Source organism: Acinonyx jubatus, chromosome A3, assembly GCF_027475565.1.
Source record: "Acinonyx jubatus isolate Ajub_Pintada_27869175 chromosome A3, VMU_Ajub_asm_v1.0, whole genome shotgun sequence".
Lineage (NCBI taxonomy): Eukaryota > Metazoa > Chordata > Mammalia > Carnivora > Felidae > Acinonyx > Acinonyx jubatus.
The window spans coordinates 66202186-66223836 of NC_069388.1; the positions used below are offsets into that span (position 1 = coordinate 66202186).

Genomic DNA, 21651 nt, shown 5'->3' on the forward strand with positions numbered 1-21651 from the left:
TAGAAATAACTAGAATGCCCATAAACAGAAAAGTAGATAAATAAATTATGGCATATTCATGCCATGGAATATTATGTGGTAGCAAAAACAGATGAACTGCAATGACACTAAAACTTAGATAAAAAATAGCAATATAATATAAATTAAAAAGTAAGTCTCATATTCAGCATGGTATTTTACTAATAAAGCAAAAGACAACCAACATAAATATATGTAATTATATATGTAATACATACAATCACACATATAATCCTTTTAAGGAACACATGTTTGCTGTGTATGTTGTTTTTGTTTTTGCTTTTTAATTGACAGACAATATTATCATTTCAGGTGTACAACACAGTGATTCAACATTTATATATCTTACAACGTGATCACCACAATAAATCTAGCTACCATCTGTCACCATACAAAGTTGTTATAATATTATTAACTATATTCCCTGTGCTGAAGATTGCATCCACATATTTATTTTATAACTGGAAGTTTGCACCTTTTAATCCTCTTTTCCACCCATCCTCCTCCCCTCTGGCAACCACCAGATTACTCTCTATATCTAAGAGTCTGTTTCTGTTTGGTTTTACTTTACTATAGCCTAATACCATCCATATTGTTGCAAATGGCAAGATTTCGTTTTTTATGGCTGAATAATATTCCATTGCGTGTATATGTGTGTGTGTGTAAGTATATATACATATATATCACATCTTCTCTATCCATTCATCTATGAATAAACATAGGTTGCTTCAATATCTTTACTATTGTAATGTTACATTGAACATAGGCGTTCCTGTATCTTTTCAAATTAGTGCTTTTGGTTTCTTTATATAAATGCCCAGAAGTAGAATTGCTGGATTGTGTGATAGTTCTGTGTTTAATTTTCCTAGGAAACTCCATACTGTTTTCCACAGTGGCTGCACCAGTATACATTCCTACCAATAGTGCACGGGATTCCCTTTTCTCCACATCCTCATCAACACTTGTTATTTCTCGTCTTTTTGATACTAGCTTTTCTGACAGGTGTGAGATGATATCTCACTGTGGTTTGGATTTACATTTCCCTAATGATTAGTGATATTGAGCTTCCTTTCATGTGTCTGTTGGCCATCTGTATGTCTTTTTTGATAAAATGTCAATTCAATTCCACTGCTCATTTTTTATAGGATTATCTGTGTTTTTTTATATTGAGCTGTGTGAATTCTTTATATATTTTGTATAGTAAGCCCTTATCAGTGATATCATTTGCAAATGTTTCCTCCCGTTCAGCAGGTTGCCTTTTGTTTTGTTGATGGTTTTAAGTTATTGATACAGTAACACAATGTAAAAAGAAACCAAAGGAATGATAAATAGAATTCAGGATGATGCTTACCTTGGATGCAGAAGGCATTGGGATGCAATGAGAAAAACATATAGATATAGACTATTGTCAAGGAGCTAGTTTTTGTGTTGGATTTTCAGGTATTTATTATATTGTTTAAAAAATCAAATAACAAATACATAAATTATCATAAGAACAAAATGTATTAAACATAACTGATTGTGGAGCACCTGGGCGGCTCAGTTGGTTAAGTATCTAACGTCGGCTCAGGTCATGATCTCGTGGTTGGTGGGTTTGAGCCCCACATCAAGCTCTGTGCTGACAGTTCAGAGCCTGGAGCCTGCTTTGGATTCTGTGTCTCCCTCTCTCTTTGCCCCTCCACTGCTCATGCTCTGTCTCTCTCTCTCTAAAAAATAAATAAACATTAAAAAAAAAAAATAACCATAACTGATCGCTCTAAAAACAGATCTCAAAAAATATTACTGGGGTTTAAAAAAAATACAACAGAAGAGGATAAAAGCAGATTGGTAGAGAAAGAAAAGAAAAGAAAAACATCTTTGAAGTGACTGCTACATTAGAAAAAATGAAAAATAGGGATAAAGTATGATTTTTTAAAAAAAATTTTAATGTTTATTTTTGACAGAGAGAGAGAGTGAGAGAGAGAGAGAGAGAGAGAGAGCGAGCATGAGTGGGGGAGGGGCAGAGAGAGAGGGAGACACAGAATCCGAAGCAGGCTGCAGGCTCTGAGCTGTCAGCACAGAGCCCCACGCGGGGCTCGAACTCACAGACTATGAGATCATGACCGGAGCCAAAGTCAGACGCTCAACCGACTGAGCCACCCAGGCGCCCCAGGGATAAAGTATGATTAAAGCATGTTAAGACATGAGGAACAGGCTAGAGAGAAAGAATAGAAGAATACGGATATAAAAATGATATAAAGAAGATATGCAAAGGAGATTCAACTTCTTGGAAAATAGAGATATAATAGAAATGATATTTAAAGATATAATGAAAGAAACACTAAAATAAAGACATCAATTTGCAGATCAAAAAGATACACCAATATTTGGGAAAAAATGTTATAGAAAGATGAACTAATATAAAAAAAATAAAGATGAACTAAGATATACCTGCAGAGACTAATGTTCAAGTATAAAAACTAATTTATATGAGAATCCAAGCAAAAAGGTAGGTTACTTAAAAGGAGGAAAGAATGACTTCAGAAATCCCCACAGTGACATTCAAATGCTTGAAGATAGTGGTGTATGACTACGCAGCTAGGAGAACATGAAAGCATGACCCCAAACTTCATGTCCAGGTGTGGCAGGCAAAGGCTGCTGGTTATTCCTCCATATCCATTTTCTTTCTTCGTAACACAAAGAACCCAGATTTTGAGCCAGACACCTGCAATCAGCTAAAAGACTACATACCCCATAGTCATGTAATTGATTTTTTTTTCCAGTGAAATATAAGTAGAAATGTGTGCCACTCAGAGAAGTCTCCTTAAGGGTGGGATTCTGTCCTTCTAGATTCATTCCTTCACCTTGCTGCCTGAAATGTGGATATGATGGCTAACAGTCAAGCAGCCTTTTTGGACCATGAGGATTATTCTTTATGAAATGGTAGAACAATGAGCTGGCAAGACTGCAAATTCCTGATGAATTCATGTATACATCATGCCTACTCTGGCCTATTACGTGATAAAGCGATAAACTTCCAACGTGTTAAAAACTCTTATGTGTATGTGTGTTGGGGGAGAAAGATTCTTTATATTCAGTCAAACTTAACTAAATGATTACGCCAGGCAGCTGTCCTTCAGATATAAAGAAAAGGGACAGGACTTTTCAACCTCGGGAAGAAAATTAGATGATGAAACTCAGCCAACAAAAATTAAATCAAAATAATATATAAATAAGGAACATGGAAGCCATTGTAAAATGATTAATGATGAAATTTTAATTCACTTAAATACAAAACTAAGCTTAAATAACTGTGGGAACTATGGTTACTGGACAGAATGTAAATGATAACACAAAAATCAAAAGTCTGGTAAAAGAGTAAATGTGCTGATTTTCTCATCTTGCATCACATGGGATCCATAGACATAGTCTAAAATGAAATTTTTAAAAAACCTTTGACATAATGATTCCAACCTTAGTGTTTTTCGTAAATTTTTAAAAAGAATTAGGAACTAATAACTTTCATAGTGAAGAAACTTTTTTTTTTGACATTTATTCATTTTTGAAAGGCAGAGAGAGACAGAGTGCGAATGGGGGAGGGGCAGAGAGAGAGGGAGACACAGAAACAGAAGCAGGCTCCAGGCTCTGAGCTATCAGCACAGAGCCTGACACGGAGCACAAGATCATGACTTGAGCCGAAGACAGCCACTTAACCGACTGAGCCACCCAGGCGCCCCATAGTGAAGAAACTTTTATCTAAAGTTCAGCAATTCGTACAGTTTCACTTCAATTTCCTCTACCTTCACTAAATGAAAGTATAAAGTTATCTTTTGTTTAAAATAGCACATAGAGTATGATTCCCATTTCTGTCCACCAATCTCTTTGTCACTGTACCTATATTTGTCTATCCACCTACCTACTATCTTTCTGTCTATATCTTAGTTGCATATTGAATGCTTTGAAAGATGTTCAACAAATGTCATTTGTTGTAGGTTTAAATGGTAGAATTTATTTTTGTTTATGTATTTTAATAAGCATATGTATTATTTTATTAAATGTTTACTTATTTTTGAAAGAGAGAGAGAAAGAGAGAGCCAGACAGTGCATGAGTGGGGGAGGGGCAGTGAGAAAGGGAGACACAGAATCTGAAGCAGGCTCCAGGCTGTGAGCTGTCAGCACAGAGCCTGATGTGGGGCTCGAACCCATGAACTGTGAGATCATGACCTGAGCAGAAGTCAGATGCTTAACTGACTGAGCCACCCAGGTGCCCCAGCATCATGTATTAATTTGATAAAATATATCAACTCTGTAAAAACCAAGGGTTTTTTTGTTTTTGTTTTTTTTCTAACAAAGGAATTGTCTCACTTTGTCCTGGAAAAAAATTTTATAACTATGCAAAAATGAAAACGAATGCCTGCCCCTATATCCGGGCACTAACAGAACTTATTTTCAGGCGTTTAATTTTATTATAATTATAAACAGAGGTAGTAACTGTTTGTGACTTTGGAATAAAAAGTGGAGATGCTGTACATCTTCCTGAAGGCAATGCTTTACAATTGTTCTAATTTTATTTTTGTCAAAAGGAATTTTTAACCCCACAAGAAAATGTATTTGAAAATACAGTAGGTAGGGAATGTTTTATCCTCATTTCACAGATGGGCAAACAGCATCCAAGGTAACAGGCCTAAACAGTGGCAGAGCTGGGATTAGAACTAAAATGTACTAATTTCCAGAACAGATGTTCCCAGAGAAAGACAGTTATTGTTATTTTCCCCTTGTTGAATACAACTGGTTTTCATGGCAATAAGGTAACCAACAGATACCCAACAGACCCATTGGTTCATAGAATTTTCAACCTGCAAAAGACCTTGGAGATGGTCTGACGTGAGGAGTCTGCAGAGGTCCTCACCAGCCTCCTCTCCAGGCCCAACCTGGAGCCCAGCTGATGTGTCTCTGGACTCCCATTCCAGCCCTCACCAGTGTTTTTCCTTACCTGATTTACATATTAATGTTCCACATAAGATTCCATTTGAAGAAGAGGCATGATTTCTACAAATAGGTTTAAAACCTCTGATAGATTAATCTTACAGAAATAGAGAGGTGATTTGATATAATCATTGCAAAGTGAGGAAATTTCAAGAAGTACCAACCAATTCATAGGAGAATAAGCAATCTTGGACCAAGCTTATTTTGAGACTGTCTGATATCATTCCATTTTAGGAGCAGCTGTTTTTCTGAATTCACACTTCTCTGTTTTTTCCAAACCACTAGATAACTAACCCAAGTGTACAGGCTGTACAGGTTTTATGTGGTCAAGAAACTGTAGATTAGATGCATGAACAAGAATCAGAGAAAAATGTCAAGTGCCCTGCCTTATAATGTTTCATGTTCCAACTGAAAATTATCTAACCAAAAGCAGCTGTCTGCAGTTAAAACTGTGGATCCATTTTATGTATGTATGTATGTAAGTCTTTTCTATTTAATTAAATTTATTTATTTATTTATTTATTTATTTATTTATTTATTTAGAGAAAGCATGTGAGTGGGGAAGGGGAATAGAGAGAGAGAATCCCAAGTAGGCTCTGCCCTATCATCACAGAGCCCAAAGCAGGGCTCAGTCTCACCAACCATGACATCATGACCTGAGCCAAAATCAAGAATCAGGAGCTCAACTGACTGAGCCACCCAGGCACCACTGGATCCATTTTAAAGGTAGCAGAGGGGCACCTCAGTGGCTCAGTTGGTTAAGCATCTGACTTTGGCTCAGGTCATGATCTCACAATTCGTGGGTTCAAGCCCCATGTCAGGTTCTGCACTGACAGCTCAGAGCCTGGAGCCTGCTTTGGATTCTGTGTCTCCATCTGTCTCTCTCTCAAAAACAAATAAACAAACATTAAAAAAATACTTCAAAGGTAGCAGAAATGTTCTTTATTAGATACAAATATTACTATGCTTCTGAGGTTGATGAAGTCAATTAAATGGAAGATGTAAGTAATTTAATACTTTACATGTATCAAGTGCTTTACAGATTATAATCAGTAAAGCAGCATTTACTAGTGCAGGGTTTAGAATGAGATGTACCCAGCCTCAGACCCATTTCACCACTTAGCAGCTGGGAAACCCCACACAAGCCTACTTACCTTAACTGATGCTCCATTTTACCCTCTGTGAAATAGGACTTTTGTGAGAATTAAGTGTAATGACACATATTAAGTGCTTAGTTCTTCCTCAAGTAATCTTAATTTCCTTTCCTCTGTTTTCCTGGAAAGTTAAGCATAATGACATTTTTATTAATTGGACCCTATTTTAAATACACAGGAGTACAAGCTATAATATATGATAAACTATTTTTTAATAAAGAATAATTCTGTGGGAATACAAGCTGGTGCAGCCACTCTGGAAAACAGTATGGAGGTTCCTCATAAAACTAAAAATAGAACTACTCTACGACCCAGCAATTGCACTACTAGGATTTTTCCAAGGGATACAGGTGTGATGTTTCGAAGGGACACATGCACCCCAGTGTTTATAGCAGCACTATTGACAATAGCCGAAGTATGGAAAGAGCCCAAATATCCATCAATGGATGAATGGATAAAGAAGATGTGGTATACATATACAATGGAGTATTACTCGGCAATCATAAAGAATGAAATCTTGCCATTTGCAACTACGTGGATGGAACTAGAGGGTATTACACTAAGTGAAATTAGTCAGTCACAGAAAGACAAAAATCACATGACTTCACTCATATGAGGACTTTAAGAGACAAAACAGACGAACATAAGGGAAGGGAAACAAAAATAATATAAAGCCAGGGAGGGGGACAAAACATAAGAGACTCTTAAATACGGAGAACAAACAGAGGTTACTGGAGGGGGTGTGGGAGGGGGGATGGAATAAATGGGTAAGGGACACTAAGGAATCTACTCCTGAAATCATTGTTGCACCAAACGCTAACTAATTTGGATGTAAATTTTTAAAAAATTAAATTAAAATAATTTTTTTAAAAAGAATAATTCTGCAATCAGCATCATAACCAGTAGTCAGTATATTGCAGTGAAAAGAACACTGAGTCAATCAGAAAATGTCAAATTCTCACGTCCATTCTGCCACTTTTAGATTGAACCATATGAAATGACTATTTTTATAGGTCACCAGTAGTTGAATAGATTTGTGGTGCTGAACAAACAATAGTCTCTGAGATTTTGTTTCCTCACCAGATGAATTTAGATAACTACATTTATTCACTGATTAAACATCTGTCATATACATATTGTATGGTAGGCATTGTTTTATATGATGATGACATAGTGAGGAACATGACAATGTCCCTTTCCTTGTGTAGCTCTATTCAATAAGGGAGACATGTAACAAACCAGCAAATAAGCTTATAAACAGTACAAATTTCTGAGGTAGTGATAAAATATTTAGTAACTAGGTGATCTCTAAGGTTTGCTTCCACTTGAAAGCATTTTTTGGAATAAATTATATTTTTTTTGTACTGAATTAATTTAATGTAAGATACATCTGAAAATAAATTTGAGCTTCTTAAAAATAGAAAGAAGTGGAGGCACCTGGGTGGCTCAGTCAGTTAAGCGACGGATCCTGATTTGGGGTCAGGTCATGATCTCACGGTTCCTGAGTTCAAGCCCCACATTAGGCTCTGTGCTGACAGCACACAGACTGCTTAGGATTCTCTCTCCCTTTCTTTTTGCCCCTCATCCCGCTCATGTGTTCTCTCTCTCTCTCTCTCTCTCAGAATAAATAAATAAACCTAAAAAATAGAAGGATGCACTTTCACTGTAGGAAATCTGAAAGGGAATCTTTAGGAAATCTCAAATAAAAGGATTAAGGGATTATATTAGGAAATAGGTTTGGCCACATGTAATAGTCAGAAATACCAAATAGTAGTAGCTTAAAAAATAAGAGGTTTATTTTTCTCATGAATCAGGAAGTCCAAATCCAGTTTCTCCAAAGCTAGCATGTCACCACATGCTTGCAGGGCAGGCTGCCCTTAGCCATCTTTATCAGAGGCTTTCTTCCTCGTGCTTGTTGTTTCATAGTTACAAGATGGCACATGGAAACTCCTCCTGCTACACTGTACCGACACTGTACCATGTTGCAGGCAGAAAGAAGATAAAGGTCAAAAGGTAAAGCATAACTGCCAGCATACTTTGCCTCCTTTTAAAGTTCTCCCAGAAGCTTCATCTGGCAGGTCCTGTTTACAACTCACTAGCAAGGACTGGACCATCCCTAACGTTTTCAGCTGGGCACATGGCTACACTAAACAAAATCAGGATTATGTTAATAAAGAGCAGAACTTGAGTAAATGTTGGCTAGAGAACTACCTATCTCTACCAGAGGGATATACCAAGCTTCCCTAAGAAATATGATTTTGAACATCTGTGAAACAAACATTTACCAGGGAAAATGATTACTAAAAGAAAATTTTGACATGAATCTTCTTATGTAGCAAATACTATTTGGCATACAAATGATCTCCAATTCCCTTCTCCAAACTCTTCCTCTCATGAATCTGTTTGGTTAAGTTCTACTTTTTATTATCTACTGAAGTTAAACTCACCTGTCATATCAACACCAGGGTTTGGTTTGAATAAATATGCAAACAATCCATGTATCTGAAATGATTTTCTATTTTCTTCCTTCCACACAAGATTTAAGAAGACTTGTAAACAAACAAACCAAATGATAAAATTAATAGCTAAGGGGGTTATGTCTGAAGAGAAGAGCATGAAAACAAAATCCAAGGGGATAGGCATACAAGGATGCAGAAGTCCCTGGGATTATCAGAGGGTTTCACAAGTGTGGGTCTCCCTTACTATCTGAATTCTGGCAATCTAAATACGTGTATAAAATCTGCTTTAGAAAGTCTACAAAAATTCACTATCCAAAAAAAAATCAGCTATAATGAATATATGAGGGTACATCAAGTAAAATGTTGTCAGTAAATGATGAGTGGTTTCTTTGGGCATCTCTTACCCTGGTGTTTAGAGAAGCTCTGGAACAGAAAGTGAGAGATACAGGCACACAGGCCTGGTGCAAGGTGCCATAAAGGTCACATCTGCATGGAACTGTGGAAGCCATAGAATTGGTCTCTGTAGCAGTGGCTAGAGGAAGATGTGAGGTTGTGATGTGGTGCTCAAGAAGCCATCAGTTCAGCATCCAGCCCTTCTGAACCAGACTTTCTTCGGTTGAAGGCTGAGAATACACATTGTTAACAGATTCCTAGGTAATTCTTACAGATACTGAAGTTTTAAGATCCACAGTTCTAGATTGGTGTTTCTCAAATGCTAGTCCACAGAGTCCCTTTGGGAGTTTAAAAAAATAAGGAATCAATGGCAGAAAATTCAAAATCATGTTTTCTAGTAAAACAAAACAAAACAAAACAAAAAACAAACTTAAGAGTAGGGGTATTTGGCAAAAACACTTAAGGAAGGGTCCAAATATTTTAAGAATGAGTCAGAATGACTTTCTTCTAACTAATGGAATACAGTAAAGATGATGTGATGTCACATCCAAGATTAGACTACAGAAAGATTGCAGTTTCTGTTTTGCTTGCCCACTCTTGTTCTCCCTTGTTGCTTGTTCTGAGAGAAGCCTGTTGCCATGTTGTGAGCTGGTTGTGGAAAGGTTCATGGAGCGAGGAACTGAGGAAGGCCTCTGGCCAACATCCAGTGAGGAACTGAGGCCCTCAGGCCAACAACAAAATGGAATCCTGCCAATAACCTGTGAGTGAACATGGAAGTCAACAGCCCAGCTGACACCTTGAATGGGACCTTGTAAGAGACCTTGAGACCCAGGCATTCAGCTAAGCTGCACCCAGATTCCTGATCTACAGAAACGATAAAATAATAAGTGTTTGTTGTTTTAAGCATCTAATGTGGGGAATAATTTGTTAGACAGCAAACGATAATTAATACAGGAATGCTTCAGGCAAAAATATTTACCCATTTTGGGGCACCTGGGTGGCTCAGTCGGTTGAGCTTCTGACTTCGGCTTGGTCATGATCTCATGGTTCGTGAGTTTGAGAGCACAGAGCCTGCTATGGATCCTCTCTCTCTCTCTCTCTCTCTGCCCCTCCCCTACTCACACTCTCACTCTCAAAAATAAACAAAACATTAAAAAAAAAAATCTTTACCAGTTTTTAACATTTTGGGATATAGAAGAATATGTCTTGGTCACATGGGATTTTCTTTCATGAAAATGAAAGAAACACCTTATTCCTTATATTGCCAATAAATAAAAAGCACATAATTGTTGGGGAGAAACATTTTCTCTCTAGCCTTTAAAGGTTCTTCCGGTTGGTCTAAGAATTAAATTAACATAAGAAAGATTAACGGGAGAAAAACTAACTTAATTTCATGCATATGGAAAGTGCACATACATGAGAGGTTCAAAAACAGAATGGCAAAATTAGGTACATATGCCTTTCTGAGCTAAGGAATAGGATAGGGGCCTGGGGCATCAAACGGGAGGAGGACGATTCACAGGGCAAGAAAGAGTAGATGTTTGGTAGTTTGTCCTGCCATACAGATGGGTCAATCAGATAAAATTTATTTCTTATTCTGGAAAAGGCACCCAACTTAGATTCTTCTAGGTAGTTAAGGGAGGGGCAAAAGTTTCTCTTGATTGTCTTGATTGCCTTCAGCTCAAAACAGTCTGCATGTCAAAGTGGCACATTTTGGTGAGACCTGCTCCTGAATCACCTCACTGTGCAATACTAAGTTTGACAAGTTAGGTTTCAAGTTAGCCAGAGAGCAAATGTCAACCCCTAACACAGAACAGGTGTTTATTAAATACCAGCAGAACTGAATTGATAAGCCGGAGTGAATGACTTGGATAGAAGGATAGAAAAAGAGATTACACTTCATTCAATAGATCAGTGGTTCTCAAACCTTAGCATGAATCAGAATCACTTAAAGGGTTTATTAAACCACAGAATGCTGGGGCCCATCTTCATAGTTTCTCATTTGGTGGTAAGTCTAAGGTGACAACAAAGAATTTGCATTTCTAAGGAGTTCCCACGTGATACTGATACTGCTGGTTCAGGGGCGATACTTTAAAAACCACTGCAACAGGCAATGGTTCTACAGTTTCCTGTTGTGGGGGAGTGACTTGAGAATAGTGCTTTCAGATGACTCAAACTGAAGGGAACAAACTTGAAGCAATTGTGAGGCTCCTGCCAAAATAATTAGGTGGTGGTATTGGGGAGCAAGGAACTTTGCAGCCAAGGGAAATAAAAAAGGAAACACTGAAAAAGTTTGCTGCCTTTATCAATCCTCCTCCAAATATCATAGTTTAAATAGTTGCTCTAGCCACAGAGGGAGAAAATTATATTACTATCATTCTTAATAAAAGAGCCACACAGCTATGTTTGTTGGGTGTCAGTGAGAGACATGAAGTACCATCCAGCATGGGTCCTACAAGCTAGTGCTCTGAGCAATATTTACTGCTATAATTAACTCCTATATCAATTCTATTTACCTGACAAAATTGTCTTTGGCTTCCATATGGCCCTGGTTTCCTCCAGGATCATCAGCTGGAGGTTCTGAAAGCCATTCAAACCCTTCAGATTTGTGCCTGATCTGATTTACACTGTTTCGGAACACTGGGTGCAATTTCCCCTACTGGCATCCATTATCTCTATTTCCAAGTTGAAAATAATTCATGCAGTGAAAAAAGTACCTGATTGTATTTATTCATGGACTGTTTTTGAAATGCAATTATTTCCTTGATGTTCTAGAGGCAGTGGTGTCAATAGAGCGCTTTCCAAATGCATGGGGTTGCCAATTTCCAGGTTTCTGGCATCTGTCAGCAGATGTCATAAGCAATGGTGGTGGGGCAATAAACAAAGAAGTCCTTCTTTTCATCTACACCTTGGCACACTCTCCTGAAAACTTGGTTACCTTTGCATTTGCATTATAATTCTTTGTAAAAGGTTCAAGAGTTCAACAGTGGCTTGAACAATGTCTAAGTGACCATTTCAGATGCTGGCTTATTTTCCTTAGTTAGGACATTGGCCACCTTCCAGCAATTTCTAATATCAAAACAATGCCTCCAGGACTGACAACATCAAAGCACTGTCCAAAGATATCTATGGCTGATTTACAGGGTATGGAAAAAAACAAAACATCTTGAGGGTTGTGAGGATGAAAATTTACCCCCAGGGGAGTTTCCAGAATAGCAGTGAGAGAGACATTTGTGAACAAGCAAGTAAAACGGATTGGTATCAATAAAACGTCAGAGCCAAAATAAAGCATCCCAAATGGAAAATCACACATATAAATATTTTTAAAATGCAATGAACATAATTAAGTTAATTTCTTGTGTTATCAATAGTTGTTTCTATAACAGAAATGACTGGTCCTGGACCTGGAACCTGAGGAAAAACAGAAGGAATCCTCCTCTGTCTCCTTCCCTGATTTATTTGTTAAATTTACGTCTTGAGTAAACATTTTATTTTACTTTATTTTTTAATTTTTTAAAATGTTTATTTATTGAGAGAAAGAGACACGGAGACACAGAGTGTGAGCAGGAGAGGAACAGAGAGAGGGAGACACAGACTCGGAAGCAGGCTCCAGGCTCCAAGCTGTCAGCACAGAGCCTGGTGCAGGGCTCAAACCCACGACCGTGAGATCATGACCCGAGCTGAAGTCAGACACTTAACCAACTGAGCCACCCAGGCGCCCCTCTTGAGTAAACATTTTAACAAGCAAGTGTCCTGGTTTCCCTCGGTCTCTCCTCTGCCCCACCTCTTTGGCACAGGGCCTGGTGCTGACTGCCAACGCACATATTTGCTACTAGCAAAGCATTCACCTAGATAGATACAGCAATTACAATGGCTTTAATTTTGACTTCACCTCTTTTTTTTTAAATCAATTTTTCTGTAGGTTGAGCTGTTTATATTTTAAATAAATTTATATGTGTTTTGTAAATTTAATCTTTAATGACTTGAATTTTTAAAATTCCTCAGCCTAAGTTTCTGCCTGCCCAGTCTATGAAAGCTCCAAGCACCCCCAGGCCGGCTAGGCCCTCAGCCTCTGACTTCACCTCTTTTAATAAAACCTCTGTTAAAAGGTGCCAGCAGGTACACTTTCAAGTGTTGAACTAAAGCAAATGCTTTAAAAAAAAAAAAATTGCAATGTAATGCTGCTATTTACTGCTATAATTAACTCCTCCACCAATTCTATTTACCTGATAAAATTGTCTTTGGGCTTCCATATGGCCTTGGTTTCCTCCAGGATCATCAGCTGGAGGTTCTGAAAGCTATTCAAACCCTTCAGATTTGTGCCTGATCTGATTTACACTGTTCCAGAAGACTGGGGGTAATTTCCCCTACTGAAATAAATATAAATCTAAATAATACTATTTTAGATCAAGACATTAGAGTATTTGCTAGTAGAATTTCCATACAATAAAACAGGGTTCCTGTCCCATTATGTGGCTAGACTCAGCGTTAATATGTCTCCGTTCTAATGACAAGTTTCAGAGTAAACCTGCTCCAGATTCCTGTGTTCCGTTTTTCTGGAAACAACATTTCCTGCAAAGTTTAAAGAATTCAAAATGGCCAGACTCTTTCAAAAGCATGGATCCCCCCCACCCCACCACCTTTTAAAAAAATGTTTATTTATTTTGAGAGAGAGAGAGGGAGGAACAGAGAGAGAGGGAGAGAGAATTTATTTTGAGAGAGAGAGAGGGAGGAACAGAGAGAGAGGGAGAGAGAATCCCAAGGCAGGCTCCATACTCGGCGTGGAGCCCGACATGGGGCTCGATCCCAGGATCATGAAATCACAACCTGAGCCAAAATTAAGAGTCGAACACTTAACCAACTGAACTACCCAGGCACCCCAGATTTCCCTGGGTTTTAAAATTCTTGGGGTGCCTGGATGGCTCAGTCGGTTAAGTGTCCAACTTCAACTCAGGTCATGGTCTCATAGTTTGAGAGTTCAAGTCCAGTGTCGGGCTCTGTGCTGACAGCTCAGAGCTGGGAGCCTGTTGCAGATTCTGTCTCCCTCTCTCTCTGCCTCTCCCCTGCACACCCTGTCTCTCTCTGCCCCTCAAAAATAAATAAACATTAAAAAAAAATTATTTTAATTCTTAAACTGCCCATTTTCTCACATTCAACAGACATTCAGCTCCCAGCAACCCAATCCCACAAGCACACTCCCTCCTATTAGGCTGTTTACATCTCCTTTGAAGGTCTTTTCGGCTAACCTTTTTCCTGACCCACCCCACAATTTCCTCTGGTTTGTTATTTGACAGACTATCTAAACACTGTACCCAAGTCATTTGCTTCCTTTCTACTGAAAGTTTTTTTTACTGCTGCTACCAGCCCGTTTCTTCCTGAGCAAGGGTCAAGGTTTTCTTCAGTATTGGCTCTATGGCACATGGTCCCATTTCTTAGCTCTTAGTAAAATCCCGCTTTCTGAACTGCTTGTTGGGAGACAAGGGGCAGGTATGAATTATAAACACAATCATAGAGGTGTCACATAATTAACTGTGAGCACTTAGAATAGCTACATTTAAAGTTAAAACATTTCAAGGGAAGGACCTTGGAGGCCTGTTACAATTAATAGGTAAGTGGCATTCATTTCGATTAGCATTATCAATTGTTGCTGTGAAAAGAGTTCCTTCTCTAAAATAGTTTCATGATTTCCCTCTGAAAACTTCTTTTAGTCAATTGTTTAATAAATCCTATTCTCACAGATAACACAAAGGCAAAGTCAAATGATCACAAACTCCAAATTAGTGAATACTGAATCTAAGGGTGTGGGATCCAAGGAATTTAACAAAAATCCCCTACCCCTGGACAAGCAGAGCAAGACTAACTCCATTTTGTGCTACACCCACAATCTCATGTATAACCCCCACATGACCTACTTATTGCTTAAGACACTCCCCCACCCTAGTCAAGCCGCTGAGCACACCCTTACTGGAAACCGGCTCATAAAGGAATACGGAACCCCTAACCGCCAAAGAATGTAAACCCCGCCTTTTGCCCGCCAAACTTGTGCGCCAATTCTGACCAGAGTGATAGGCTAGTTCAAACAGTTACTATAGGGTAAATTGTAATTCAATTGGCCACCTGCGTGTGGACTGGCATGACTATGCAACTTTCTGTGTGTGTTACAATCTCATTGGCCACTGGCCCCTATAAAACCGCTACGCCTTTTAACCTAGGGGTCCAAGTCCCTGCTCTGCTGTGCCGGGTATACTTGGGCCCAAGCTCAAGCTTGCAAATAAACCCTCATGCGTTTGCATCGGTATCAGCTCCTTGGTGATCTCTCGGATTCGAAATCGGGGGCATTACAAGGGCTGAAGGTGTTACCCAACCAGGCCCTTGCTCTCCAAGCAATGTAAATGGACAAGAAGCCCAATGGGAGTTCCATTCAAGGCTTCATTGGGGCTTATGCACTACACAAGGGAGTCTGCACAGAGGAAAGTGTCCTTAGGCTGACTACCCCAGGAGAATTCAGGGAGTTTTTTTAAAAAAATGTAGGTGGGAAAAGGGCATCACCTAAGCATGCAGAGGTATGGATTTATTAGCACCTGCACACTTAAAGGTCATGCTTCTAAATGTGTTGCATGTCTAATTAGCATGTTAAATCTCTACCCTTGGGTGTAATTTTTAGTATCATAATGAGGGGGAAAGTTGGTGAAAGGTTAGTGCTGGGGTCCACCTTGGTACAGACTGGTTTGGTCCAGTCTTTGCCAGTCTTTGCAGTAAGCATCCTTCCTTTGCATTCCTGCAAGAAGGCATAGATAGCCAAGAGGCAAGAGTTTGAGCTTTTTTTTTTTTCTTTATGAAGGCAGCCTAAGAACATTGGATTTTACAGTCAGGGTTTAGGGGACCCAAGCCCAGTCCCTGTTCTGTCTCGGAGGCATCCTTTGATTTGACCAAGATCTGTGTGTATTTTAGTTCTTCCAAGGAACACCAAAGCCTTCATCCATCTCCTTCCCCTAAAGCAAACCTAGAGTAATCCTTTTATACTTTACCATTCCTTTTCTGGGCCCTGGAGTCTACGGCATTACTTAATATTTGCCTATTTTTCCCTGGAAAATTCCCAGTGTTAACACAGGCTACTTCATACTGTAGGGACCAATGGCAGGCTGCCCCAAGATGGGCCACTTTGGCATGAAGACTACTTTGAGTTAAAAAGCAATAAAAACCCAGCAGATTCAGTAAAAGCTCCTTATCTCCCTGTTAACTGCCTAAAAAGAATTTAGATAGAGGGCTTGCTCTAGGAAGAGAGTTATCACCATAAATAATGACAGTATGATATGAAGTAAGTATAGTCAACAGGGAGGAACCTAGCAAGGCCTGTTTCATCCAAGTCCTCTTTATGTCCAATTGTTTCTGAATAGCTCACAAACATTTGTTTACCAAACATTGACTCTTTTTCATTTTCATGTAAATTACATTCCTTTACTCTGAAGTCCTAGACTCTACTCCTCCTTAGTTCAGGAGGACATATATGCCTCATTTTGCTTGCCTGTCTTTGGAATATTCATGTTTGTATGGATTCCCTGTATGTACACTACTAATTTTATTTTCTCCTGTTAATCTGTCTCATGTCAATTTGATTCTTAGTCGAGGTAGAAGGACCCTGAACGGGACAGTAATTCTTGCTCCCCTGATAACACCAAAAATGCACTGGTGATGTGGTTTTGTTGCAGGATTTTTTACCACAATACCCATGATTCGTTGTCTCGCCACTTTGAAGAATGAAGGAGCAGCAGGCTCCTTCATATTAGAGTATAAGATTAGAAAAGATTAGAGTATATTAGAGTATAAGATTAGAAAAGAAGAATACTGGGAAAGCTCTCTTTACAGAGAGAGGACGTTTGAAAGTGAATGCCCGAGGACTATAGGCAAGGGTCCTTGTTTTATAAGGTTCTGGTCAGCCCTCCCCCTCCCTTTCTCCTTGTTCCTTCTCATGTTCTACCCTTATTGGCTTGATAGCTCTAGGTGCTGGCTTGTCCATTCCAGATTGACTGTATGGCCATATTTAGGTCTTTTGTCAAATTCCTGAGGGGAAACCTCAGGGGGAGTTGGTGAGGTCTGTTACATTCTTAACAGGAACCTTAGGCCTGAAGGGGTTTGCTGTGGTCAGACACTCCCAGCATTGTTCCAAAATAGGTGTTTTTCCTCACCCAGGGACCTCAGGTCCTAATCTTTCCTTCTCTGTCTACTGAATCATAGTTTGAAGTGGGGTTCAGGAGCCAATGGCCAAGAAAGAATTCTTGAGATGCTTTTGGTGCAAAAAGATGGTTTAATTATAGCATGAGGTCAGACCCTTGGGCAGAAAGAGCTGCATTATAAGTGTGAGGGGTGACTGATGGTTAAGATTTTGTATCCTACAGAGGGGAGAGTAATGTTAGGGTCTCAGGAAATTGAGTCTATAGGTTTCTGGAGGTTTGGCTATTGACAAAATTGCTTTCTTCTTGTAAATCATTAAGATAGTTGCAAACTGATGGAGACTCACGTCTTGCATGATTGTGATCTCTATTAGTTATCCACTTGTTTTTCCCTTTCCTTTGTTCTTGGGCAGCCAGGAGTGCCTGAGGAATGTCACACATATCCCACAAGGGGGTGTTAGCTTGTGTTTCACCCTCAGCTTGCCTTTTGCTCACTCATCACTGATTTCTCAACTCAACCTTGCTGAAGAGTTTCCCAATGTGAAAACAGCACCAAGAAGTGTTTTTATATTGCCAGATAAAAGGGACCCAAGAACATTACCGTTGGTTCCTGAGCCAGTTCTCCTAGTGACCAGATATGAATTTGGAAAATGGTTGGATGGTACGAGATATAATCTGTGTTGACCATCTAGAGTGCTATGTCTTAAACATCCAAGTTAACCACCATCCACAAATTTTGAGCTTAATAGATAGAACTATAAATAAAGCCACCTTTGAACTCAATGACAATAGAGTCTGAATGAGGGCCAGATGTCAGGAGATGTGAATATAACATATCCCCACCACTAATTATAATCTATATTAGAGATCAATTCAGTGGAATGGCTTTATAGGCTAGTGGAAACTTCTGTCAAAGTCAAGTGAGTGTGGGGCAGATTAATCCCATCATGTACATTCTATCAGTAAAGTTCTATTCTTTTTAATTTTGAAACGTTTTCCATTTTGAAGAATACTCTATTGAAATGGAAACACCTGTTTAAGAGGTTATACCAATCTTTTATCAGAAGACATATTATAAACAGCTAATGTCTTAGCAGAGATTGGTACAAATACAATGCAAGCCAGGGAGAGAAAGGGAAGCTGAGGCTGGTGAAGGAGGAAGGAGAGCACCAAAATAAATTTTACTACCCTTCCCAAACTGCATTTTGAGGACTACCTTAATTCTTCTTGGGACTATCCCTGCTGACCATCTCTGGATTGAGGCTGGTGATTTTCCTGAACACAAGGTCAACCTTCACAATTTGGATAACAGTGGCAACCTTACTGTTTTCTAGCCTTCAACCCAAGGCATGTCCATCTTCCTTCCATTGGTAAATGAATCTATTTTTGCTTAACTTTCTATAAGTGTTCGGCTGTCCAGCTGTGATTTTTACCTGGGAGTCCATCTACACAGGAAAGTACAACACGTGACCCGTTTGCTTTTCTCGCTTCATAGGAATCAATAATATCAATACTAGCCCTGCAAAGGCAGAAGCTGGAGATTTGCATTTTGAAAATAACAAAGGAAAAGGGAGGACCCATTTAAAAATTTTTTGTTGGCAGTCTGAAATGTCTAGCCCTGCTGCTAATTGAATTCACAGACAAAATGAACCCCAAACAGCTGAATTGCTGGTACAAGGGAAGGAAATTATAAATACCAACTGTGGTCTCGTGCTCAGATGCAGAAAGTAAGACTACAGCAGCCACCCATATTTTCTTCCTCACACACCCATAATTAAATAACCAGTACCCCCTCTTCCTTACTACTTCTTATAAGGTATGTTGTGGGTGATTAATTTTATCATTTAGTTCTTAGGTTACAGGACATCCAGGAGATACTGTTCCTGAACTGGATAAATGAACATTACCCAGAGAGAGGTCCAAGGAAGGGGACTTTTTAGTCTTCCCTTCAGAGAGATACTGAGCATGTTTTCACTTGCACAAAGGATCATTGCATTTTGTTTGGTGAAAGCACGTTTGGATTGCTAGTGTTGTTTAGAACTTAAAGTGGCAGTAGAAGAGTATGTGTAGATGGTGAGTGGCCAAAGGGATAAACTACGATAGCTTTGGTGAGTAACTTTTAGAATCCACTCCAAACTCCTTATAGAGGACTTAACTGTACTGCAGAAGCTGGAGAGTTAAAAAGTACGTTTCTGATTTCCTGACACCTGAGTTAAGACAGTTGATTGAATACACATCTAACTTTTCTTCTTCTTGAAACCCTACAAAAATAAATAAATAAAGAGACTTATTTTTTTTTTAACAAAATACATAAACCTTCTGGAGCTGGGAAAACAAGGAGGTAAGAACAATAATATTTTGGAAGCTGGACAGTGGCAGTGAGGAAGCAGAGGAAAAAAACAATTTATATTACAGGATTCTCAGAAGTTTCAAGAACTTGTATTAGTAATACTGGAGTTGGAGCGCATAGACATTAAGCCAAAATAAGGAGGACTTAGGTGAAAGATGTTTGAGAAGCAATTAGATCCTTAGAACTCCTTCCCCATTCCACACTGCTGGGTAACTGCCCTCCTTTATCCTAGCAGAGCCTGGGGGTTTATTCCCTATGGAGATAAAAAAAAGTGTCAGGACAGGAGTGCTAGGCCCCACTGAGGGTTGGGTCCTATACCAACCAACGGTCCACCCAGATGTCCCAAAAGTAAACCTATAGCTTGGTAAGTCCTACCCACTTGCTTAGAGCTTCTAGTGTTTTAATTCCTCACTTGCTTTTAGTTTTATTTAAGAGATATTTTTATTTATACACTACATAATTTATATACAGTATTGAAATGCACACATCTTAAATGTACTTGAGTAGTTTTGGTAAATGCACACATCTGTGTGAGTCATACCCCTAACACCAAATGGAACAATACCCCAGAAAATTAGTCCTTCACTTTATTTACTTTTTATTTTTTAATTTATATAAAAATTTTTTTTGAAGTAAGCACTATAGCAAATATGGGACTTGAACTCACAACCCCAAGATCAAGAGTCTCATGCTCTACCCACCAGGCCAGCCAGGTGTCCCCTAGTCTGTCACTTTAAATCATGAACAGACAACTAATTACCAGACATCTGAAGAAAGACTCTAACATGTAAGATGAAGACCAAAGCAAAGAAATAGAAAAAAAGCAACTTAGAAGAAAGAGCCCTTTTAGGAAAAATAAAACATATTTTAAAAATACTATATTAGGGTACCTGTGTGGCTCAGTGGGTTAAGCATCCAACTCTTGATTTCTGCTCAGGTCATGATCTCACAGTTCTGTGAGTTCAAGACCCACATCGGGCTCTGTGCTGACAGTGGGATTCTGTTTCCCTCTCTCTCTGCCCCTCCCTTTCTCTCTCTCTCTCTCTCTCTCTCTCTCTCTCTCTCAAAAATAAATAAATAAACTTTAAAAAAATAAATAAAAAATAAAAATACTGTATAAATATTCTTAAGGAAATGAGAAGAGTCTATTCAATGAATGCTATGAAAAAATTCAAAGAACAACAACAAAAGAGATCTTTAAAATTGAAAACATGATAACAGCATTGAAAAAAACTCAAAAGAAATTTTGGAAGATGAAGTTGGGGAAATTTCCCAGAAAACAGAGCAAAAGAGCACAAGAAGGAAAAGAGGAGAGAAATGATAAGTGGAACCCAGTCAGGAGATCCAACATCTAAATAAAAGAGAAGAAAGCAGCAATGAATAATTCAAGAGAATACTTAGGGTTTCCAGAATGAAAGAGCCCACTGGATGCGCAAAAGAATGGATAAAAATTAGACTCATGCAGAGGCATGTCATTGTGAAGTTTCACTGGGAACAAAAAGAAAATCCTACTAAAAAATTGGTCACATCATAGGAATCAGAAGAGCTTCAGATTTCTCAACAGCAAGCACTTAAAAACCAGAAGTCAATGGAGCAAAGCCTTCAAAACTGAAGGAAGAATATTCCTAATCTAGAATTCTATATCTAGTCATTTTATCAATCAAGTGGGAAGGTAGAATAAAAACATTTTCAGACATCCAAGATCTCAAAAAATGTACCTTCATCGACCCTTTTTCAGAAAACTGTTGCAAAATATGCTCCACCAAATGAAGGGAGTAAAGCAAGAAAAAAAAAAAAAATATATATATATATATATAGGGGCCACACGATAGAGAAGATTCAACCAAGAGAGGGGCAGAGGGAACTGTCAGATTATGGAGAAGACAGACCCAATGATAACTACTGTACTCAAAACACAGAAAATCTTGTTAGAAAATCTGAGACGAAGGATTGTGGAGGGCCCGTATCCAAGGCCATCCTTGCCTGCAGATGACTGCACTGGCATAGTGAACGCCCATGCACCGACACTAAATGAAACAATAATGGTCGGGCTCTGTGCTGACAGCTCAGAGCCTGGAGCCTGTTTCAGATTCTGTGTCTCCCTCTCTCTGACCCTCCCCTGTTCATGCTGTCTCTCCCTG

The 21651-nt window shown here is 38.8% G+C and overlaps 1 protein-coding gene across 2 annotated transcripts in view; it reads right to left on the bottom strand.

Moving 5' to 3' along the window:
* Window positions 1–21651, bottom strand: part of LOC128311193 (translation initiation factor IF-2-like) — a 242574-nt gene that overhangs the window by 161485 nt on the left and 59438 nt on the right. Inside the window, exon 3 of one of the 2 annotated variants that reach the window (XM_053200569.1) lies at window positions 6138–6258. The gene's annotated coding sequence lies outside the window, so the exon portion shown is untranslated. Of the gene's footprint in view, window positions 1–5910; window positions 6259–21651 lie in introns of those variants that run through there. The other variant, XM_053200570.1, reaches the window with a different exon arrangement.